We start from the raw sequence: 8,931 nt of genomic DNA, 5'->3' as shown, positions 1-8,931 counted from the left end.
ACCAAAAGCAACTTTGTGAAGAACTTCAGGTCACAGCGCATTACTGTGACAGGTCAATGAAGGAAAACCACAGCTGCAGTCAAGAGCAGAGCAGAGAGAATGAAGGCCCTGCTGGCCTACACAGTTGGGGGCCCCATTCCAGAGGCCACATTCAGGACGTGTCTTGACACCTAACTAACAAGACACCCTGCGCACACACCATGGCTGGCACCGTCTAGCTGACTCCTTACCAACACAACAGTCTTCCCAGACAATTCTAGGTTGTGTCAAGACTACAGTTAAAAGTAACAGGCCCACGTGGTGTCCTTGGAGCAATCTTAGCGTTTTCTCGATGGAAAGTGCTTTGTCTCAAACCTGAAATAACTTTGAAATCATTTGGGGGTTTAGGTATTAATTATTTAGTTTCTCTTTAGATAACTGGAAAAGAAAAGTGGACCATCCTTAGGTGACAGATCCCATTGTCCTATAAAGGAGCAGGTGCCCTTGAAGCTGCTGGCCTCCCGGATGGAGCTCCTAGCGCTCAGAGAGAGAAGCATCAACCAAGGAAAATGCCTGTGCAGGAGGGATGGAGCAGAGGGCGCTGCTGAGTGTTAGGGTTGCTGGGGAACTGGAGAGCAAGCCACGCCCTGGCCCTGCCCCTCGACAGTTGACTCACCACCTTTATCCTCTTATCTACTTGCCTCCCTCCATGGCTAGAAACCACAACCTAAGATAAGAGAGAGAGAGAGAGAGAGAGAGAGAGAGAGAGAGAGAGAGAGAGAGAGAGAGAGAGAGAGAGAGAGAGATATGCTGAACACACCCTCCTGTAGTCCCCCTGAGGCAGGAGGATCATCTGAGTAGTTAAAAGTCATACTGAGCGACATAGAGACTCTATCTTGAAATATAACAGCAAAATAAAATAAATAAAACTAAAAAAAATATTCGTTGCTCTTGTGCTCTCACCCTGTCTTTCAGCCTTCATGGGCTACGGTGAGGCCAGGGATGTATTCTCAGTGTTTCCATGATGGCTGCATAGACTCACAGCCATGGAGGAAGTCATGGTTTTACCCAGGGCTCGGTGCTGCACTATGGGAGATCCTGTGCTTCACAAAGCAGCATCTCAACTCTTCTCTTCCCCCTTCATATGTTGCAGGGCTGGGTATAAACCCCTCTGTGCACAGGGCACACACTCTGTCTTCACCTGCATCCACAGCCTCTGACTACCATGGGAGGGACTACCCATGCACAGGTGTGCTGGAGTTCTCTAACCTGCAGAGTCCGGCTCTGACTGACTTTCAGACTTGTGCTTTGTGAGCCATCACACCCAGGGTTGTTGCCCTGGGTGTGTGATGTGAGAATTGCTGAGCTTGGGGGTCTCTGCTTTCTCACTTGCTGTTTCTCATTCTCTTCCCAGGCAGCCATTCCCACAGCCTTGATGTCCCTCCATCTACTGCCAAGGTGACTCATCCTCACTCTGCCAGCCCGCAATTCCTTCATGCCCCGGGGACCAGGGGCAACTGCTGGGCTCTCCTGTGGACTGCCAGCTCTCACCACTTGTCCATATGAGCTTTTCTTTCTTTGGTCAGAGGCCCCTTGGTGGTCAGTTCTTAGGATGGCTGTTTGAGAGCATTGGCTGGCTACACATCTGTTAAGTTCCTTAGGGCACAGCAGCTGTTGGGGATGGGGGGTACCTGAGAGCAGCCAGAAGCCTGCAATAGGAGCTCTGTGACGTGTTCATATGTCTGGTGAGCTATGTTGTGGGAAGGGGGACAATGAGACTGGAATGGTACCACCCTCCGGAGTCTAAGTGACCCCAGTCTCAGATGACCCCACAACCACCACCACCTCTGGTAGGACACATCCTCAGAACATTACAGCATTCTGGGAAATGTGCTGAATAAAGGGATGGAGACAGAAGAAAAGATATAGGTAGCTAACTTTAATGACAGACCCCTAGAGTTCTCCTGCAGACCAGGGGCAAATGCCGTCTCTCCTGAGGACCACCAGCTCTCTCCCCACTGTCAATGGCTCCAAGTGGGCAACATGTGGTCTTTGCTCTGGCGCCCATGTCCTGCAGTGAGAGAAACACTTGGGAGCTGTGGAATGGACAGAGAGCTGGCAGAGCACCGGGGAGGGGCACCACGCATGGAGAGATGTCAAGTCTGTGGGAATGGCTGCCTATGAAGAGAATCAGAAACCGGACGTGAGGGAAGTGGGGACCCCCAAGCACAGACATGCTCACACCACACAGGTGGCTCGCTGCCCCTCCTGTCAGCTCACAGGGCTTCCGGCTTAGGTTCTCTCACCCAAGACTCAAGCCACACGCCCCAGCAAGGCAGACAGAGACTGTGGGCCCTTGATGCTCTACACTCCATCCCCCTTCTGGCAGTGGACCTGCCTCCCTCCCAACGGCCCAAACACGAGTCAGGCTAGGGGCATAGTTAGTCCATGCCAGTGGCTTCCTGTCTTCTACCCTGTAGGCTAGGCCCTGTGGTGTAGAATGTATCCTCTGCAACAAAACAAATTCTATGAAAGCAAGTGGCCCCCTGGTGACAAAGGGTCTTCCGACCCCTGTTAGGACCCAGCAGCACCATCTATCTTTCAATCTAGTGACTCCCCGAATAGCCCAGAACTATTGGAATTTGAAGCCTCTTTCCCTCCAGGACCTCCTCCTCCATGCTACACACGGTGTCTGTCTCTCCTAATGCTCCCTGCCTTCACAGCCTTCTTATGGGTGCCTATGGCCCTGAGCCTAAAACTCCCCTAATAAAAATCAAGCTCCCAAAAGGCAATTCTTGACAGCTTTCTTTTCTACGAACTTGTTTTATTGTTCATAACACCTGTGAGTCTCGAGGTTTGCAAAATGATTCAGGCACGTGATCACAGTCACACCAACAGCACATGGAATGGTGGAGAAATAGCTCCCATAGGACTGCTGGGGCAGGGCTTCCCAAAGCATGATGGGAAATGCTGCAAAGGTCCTCCGGGACCTGAAACCAGGACAAGGAACAGTTTGGAGAGTCGAGCTGTTCTGTGAGGTCTTTCTGCAGCTGCCTCATCAGTGTGCATGAGTACACGCTCCTCAACATCCCCTGAATGGCAGGCGAAGTGGCCTGAGACTCGGGTTGAGCATATGCCCTATCACCCCCACACGTGTCCCTTCTCTGCCTCTCAACAGCCAATTGAGAGAAGCAACAGCTAGATGGGGGAAAAAAAATAATCAAGTCGGGTCCTCAGAACACCCAGCAGAGTTAACCAGAGCACAGAAACTGAGACAGAAAGCAAAGGTGACGTCATCGAGTCAGAAACTTACATGCACCAGCAGAAACCACCGGAGGAGGAGGAGGCAGCTGGCAGGTGCTCCCACTTGAAGGCTTCCTCTCCATGGATGAGCATCTGCCTCTTGCTCCCACTGCGGGCATTTTTAAACCTTGGTAAACTCTGCTGGATATGGTCCAGCTTCTGGATGGTTCCACAGACTCAGTGTTTTCAATATCCTTAGCGGCTTGCTGGTTTTCCCTCTCCCAGATGGCCTGGCCAGGAGACTAGAGTCCACTTGGTGAGTTTTAATAGCAGATGATGGTTTTACCAATATAGTTCACATTACAGCAGCAAGCCTGACCCTGTGGCAGTCACCCTCTGTCCTTAGTTACCCTAGGAACACACATGTTCATGTTTCCTGAAGAAAGTTTTACTCACAGGAATGGAAAGTTCAGTCCAGACAACACAAGTGCACAATGCTTGGGCTTGCGCTGTTTACCTTCATAAAACCCAGATGTTCTGAATATTGGAATACAGAGATATCCAATAGGATCTGTGGTGGCCCAGCTATTGATTCTACCATGCGCCCCACCCCTCCCTCCCTCCCTCCCCCCAATCTCTCACTCACTCACTCCCTCTCTCTCCTCCCCTCCCTTTCAGTTGGAGGAAGCTGGCTTAGAAGCTTCCTAGCTGTGGAAATGGTCATTGGAACTCAGTGTGAGTGCTGGGACCACATGTGGACAGGAGAGAGTGGGATGTGTCCTTATAGCACTGGCCTGTGGCTGCACAACTTCTAAATTGGGCTTTGATGTTTCCAGGAGGATGGAGCAGCCTTCCTGGACTTCTGTCTGGAACTTGACCAACTTTTGTGTGTTTCAGATATACAGTCTGCCACTAGAGGGCGATAGTGCGCGTCCACAGATGCAGCACTTGCCTGCTGGGACCTGCAGGTAACTAAAGCCTTCCCCCAGCCTATACTCCCTGGGAGCTCTTCCAGAAGGAGGGCACGCACCATGCAGAGGCCCCAGGGGACATGTGTTTACTTCTGGTTTCTTCTATAGCCTGGACAGGCGACTGCTGGCCCTGCGTTCTGAGCAGAGCTCGGAGTCTGTGCTCTGCTGGTCTGTACTGGGAGAAGCAGATGAGAATCCTAAATCCACCGCAGACCTGCACAGGTGAAAAGTGTTGAGATGATCAGAGTGAGGCTGGCCTCCTGGCAGACCTAGGTGTTGACACTGGTTGCATCTCCTGTAGGAGGGTTTAGATACTGCCTTTAAAACGGTCTGCCCGAGAGGGCGCAAAGAGCTGCTTAATATCTTAGGGAGGCCTGTGGGGAGGGCTGTGGGGAGGCCTGTGGGGAGAACTGTGGGGAAGGCTGTTTTATTTTGTTTTCTTTCTTGGTTTTTATTGAGACAGGGCCTCTTGCTGTGTAGCACAATCCTGAGAAATGGATTAGAGGCATTTGCCAAGCCCTGTAATAAATTCTTTTACTTAAAAAATTTTTTTATATTAAAAAAGATGTGTGTGTGTATGTGTGTAAGACAGGCACATTGGTGCACGCCTGTAATCCCAGCACTCTGGGAGGCAGAGGCAGGAGGCTCTCTTGAGAGTTCGAGGCCAGCCTGATCTACAAACTGAGTCCAGGACAGCCAAGGCTTCACAGAGAAACCCTGTCTCAAACAAACAAACAAACAAACAAACAAACAAACCGAAAAGCAAAAACAAAGTAGATATTCATGGCACTTTCTTTTGCTTCCCTCAGTCTCTTGGCCAAAGGTTTAGCATATTCCATCACCTTTCCATGCATTGTTTCTTCAGAACAATACACTGGCATTTGTGTCACAGGACACATGCGGGGATAGATGCTGAATCTTGGGTGTTTGGTCCTGGGCTTCTCACTTTCTTGGTTTAAGGACTTTCTGGTAACATACTGGGGTTGTCTTCTTCTTTAAAGGGACTGAGATGCTTTTGGACTCAGCCCGTTGTGAACCGCAACCACCAAGATGCAGTAGCATCTGCCTAGACATAACCTTCTCTCTCTCTTGTAAATGATAACTAAGTTAGAAAGCTGAGATTGGCACCCACAATTGCATCCTTGAACAGAGACCCCTTAGTCTGTAAGAAAAATGCCCTTTACTCTACAGCGGGGGCACTCTGTTGTGGGTCAAGACACCTTGGGTCATGGGAAAACCTTGCTTGCCTCGAGGTGTCCTGATAACTCCTGACCTGGGTCCTTCCACCCTTCCACCCCTGTTTTGTGTATGCTGTCAGCAGCCTCACCTGGCTTGTCTCCTCGAACTTATTCCATCCCCACTGGGAGTCTGTGCTTCAGTGCTCAGGATTGGCATTCCACAGTGTCACGTGCTGCCTGGGGTTATTGACACGTAAATTACTTAGAAACAGTTCTAATTTTAGTTTCATGGCTACCCAGCCACATTTTAAATGCGCCCTCACCTTTTGCTCGTGGCTGCTGTTTAGACAGCATGGATGGCGGCTGTTCTGTTCTGTGGGGATCATTCTCTGCCCAGTCCTCTGGCTCCAGCAAGTTCCCAGAAGAGGAAGGTTACAGGCAGCTTGTCAAACCTCCAGAGAACAGGAAATCGGGCCTGGGGCCATGTGGCTATGAAGGACCAATGTCATGAGGCTCACCCTGTAGGACTCTGTGCTTTGTGAACCATCAGCAGGGTCTCAAGGGTCTCTCTGGTCACGTCTGCTCCAACACTCTGACAGAACCATCATCTCCATCTAATGCGAGCAGGTGGCGTCGCCCTGCATGGCTACTGCCCGCCCCACTTCAGTCAGGGCTTCTCAGAGCAGTTGATGGCATAGGAAGATGGGTGCTTGGGAAAAGTCCTGTGTTGGCCCATCCTTCAGCTACACACAGCAGTAAAACCCTGTCGGCCACTAAATCTGTCTTGTAACCTCTAGACATCCTCATATTGTTCTCCCTCTTCCTCCTCCCCTCCCCCTCCTTCTTCCTCTTCCTCCTCCTACTCCACTTACCTCCATAGCCCAAATGACAGCAGCAAACCACGGTTTCCTTGCACAACTCAACCCCTCCTTACAAATTTCAATGTGCACACTGTTCCTAGCAGGAGCCACAGACTCAGTGGCCTCTCCTGATGGTTCTGGTAACTTCGATCTTCTAGTCACCTGAAAACTGACCAAACAGGCAAATTGGTGAGGGTCAGCACATGCTGGATGACTTGAGAGTGGTAGTGGAATGGTGGGGACAGGGGGAGGAGGAGAGGAGATGAGAGGAGAGTGCTCAGGAACAGACTGAGGAGGAAAATCTTGATGCCTGTAGTTTTTTTGGTGGTGTTGTTATTTTGTTTTGTTTTGTTTTTGAGACAGGATTTCTCTGTGTAGCCTTGGCTGTCCTGAACTTGCTTTGTAGACCAGGCTGGCCTCGAACTCACAGAGATCCTCCTGCCTCTGCCTCCCACAACCACACCCAGTGTGGATACCTACTGTTAATGATGTGACCATGCCCTGCCTCCTTCCAAACCATCTATTGAAGTCCTGACTCCAGGATCTAAGAGTGTGGCTGTACTAGAGATGGGGTTTTCACTGAGGCCTTAGATTCAAGATAAGGCCATTTTGGGGGTGGATCTAATCAAGCATAATCAATGTCCAAATTAAGAGGAAAGCTGACTCACTGGGTAAGAGCACCTGTAATAATAAGGATGGAGTTTGGATCCCAGAACACAAGGGCCAAGCACATTTGTGTCCAGTGCACACTTGTAACCCTAGCACCAAAGGGGAGCAGAGACAGGAGGATTACCGGGACTCGCCATCCCACCTAACTGAGAATAAGACCCAGCTTCCGGGAGATACCGTGCCTCCTGGGAGTGAGCAGAGTGACGGTAGAAAAGGACACCCTTTTCTGGCTTCCACACATGTGCGTAGGCACCCACACCTCCATGCACGGGTGCACATACACACATACAAATAACAGATTGTTTTTAAAGGAAGCTTGGATGCAGAGACAGCTATACAGAGGGAGACAGTCTGTGGAGTCGCAAAGACAGCACACCGCTTGGAAGCCAAAGAAAGGGCCTTGGAGGAACCAGCCGGGTGCTGTCAGTGGTTTGAATCTGCAATTTCCTTCACGGCTTCCTGTTTTGCTCCCAGTTGGCAGAGCTATTCTGTGTGTGTGTTGGGGGCAGGGGCGCTGGCATCCTTTTGGAAATAGGGCCTGACTGGCTAACGTAGGTGACAAAAGGCAGAACCTTGGTGACAGCTAGCCCCGGATCTGGCCTGTCTCACCGTTTCCAGGTCCTTTTTCCCCATCTCAATGAGCCCTCTGCTGTGCCTTCCCTTCCTGTCTCTCTGCCGTGCCTTCCCTTCCTGTCCCTCTGCTGTGCCTTCCCTTCCTGTCCCTCTGCTGTGCCTTCCCTTCCTGTCCCTCTGCTGTGCCTTCCCTTCCTGTCCCTCTGCTGTGCCTTCCCTTCCTGTCTCTTTGCCGTGCCTTCCCTGCCATGGTGAATTGAGCCATGTGCTAAAACAAATCTTTCCTCCTTGTTTCTCTTAGGTATTGTTACCACGTTGGTGAGAAAAGTAACTGCCATTCCTGCTGACACCTTGGTCAGGAACTTCTAACCTCTGTGACTGTGAAAAATGTGTCTGTTTAAGCCATCCACTCATGAGAGTTTCTTTAACAGCCCTAGGAAGCTCATATAGGCACCACAGATAGTCCTCATCCTCCCCAGGTAGTCCCCAGTGATCCAGTGTCATAGCCCATGTTCCTTTTCCCTTGCCCTGTTTGGGACTTGTGTCAGCTTTCTGTAACTGTGACAAAATAACAGAAACAATTATATTAAAAACAGGAGCTGGGCGGTGGTGGCACACACCTTTAATCCCAGCACTTGGGAGGCAGAAGCAAGTAGGTCTGTATGAGTTTGAGGCCAGCCTAGTCTACAAAGTGAGTACAGTACAGCAAAGGCTACACAGAGAGACACCCTATTGAAAAATAAAAAAAAAAAGCAAAAACAAAAACAAAAAGAAAAGAAAAAACAAAGAAAATGTCCTTCATGTAATAATACCATGTACAATGAGCACATGCCATGGATTTTATTTCACTTGCTGAAGAGAACATAGTGTTTTCTGAAGCCTTGGGAGCTTATTGTGGCCTCTCGGACCCAGACCCATGGAGATAATGTGTAGCACCGTTGTCCTGTAGGTGCCAGGGTGCCTGTCAGCCTCTTCTGTGCTTGCTGCCCTGCATCCCTGACTGGAGTCCTCTTAGCACCTCCCTCCTGATACTGGGATGCCTCGCCCTGTGACCCCACCGCTCTGCCATCTACTTAGCATCACCCTCCCCAGTCTCAGAGCAGAGCCTCCCAGGGTTTGAGCGCCACCCTCTCAAGGAAGCATGTCAACTGCCCTGTCTACCTCCCACCAATCTCTGTTAGGTCACTCCCTGCCCTGGCATACAGCAGAGCCTGGGATAGAGGCACCCCTCCCACCAGCTTCTCCATTTCTGTTGGGGTGTGAGCTCTGCGGAGCCTTTCACCTGTTGCCTGCAGCGCCACCTGGCACCAGTCTTTAGTACCTGATGATGCCTGTGGGCAGACAAAGAATTAAATGTGAGTGGGAAAGATGAAAATGTCAGACAAGGACCTGAGCCACACATAGGTTTGATCTCAAGTTAACATGTTAGAGAAAACGCCCCTGCTGCCTTCTGCTCCT

General features: G+C 50.5%; 1 protein-coding gene across 1 annotated transcript in view; it reads left to right on the top strand.

Moving 5' to 3' along the window:
* The window catches only part of Mpc1 (mitochondrial pyruvate carrier 1), a 363,284-nt gene that overhangs the window by 326,827 nt on the left and 27,526 nt on the right, over positions 1–8,931 (top strand). The gene's annotated exons all lie outside the window — the stretch shown is intronic.

The sequence above is a fragment of the Acomys russatus genome, chromosome 21 (assembly GCF_903995435.1).
Source record: "Acomys russatus chromosome 21, mAcoRus1.1, whole genome shotgun sequence".
Classification (NCBI taxonomy): domain Eukaryota; kingdom Metazoa; phylum Chordata; class Mammalia; order Rodentia; family Muridae; genus Acomys; species Acomys russatus.
The sequence above is the reverse complement of the archived record's forward strand: the minus strand, read 5'-3'. Positions and strand labels throughout refer to the sequence as shown.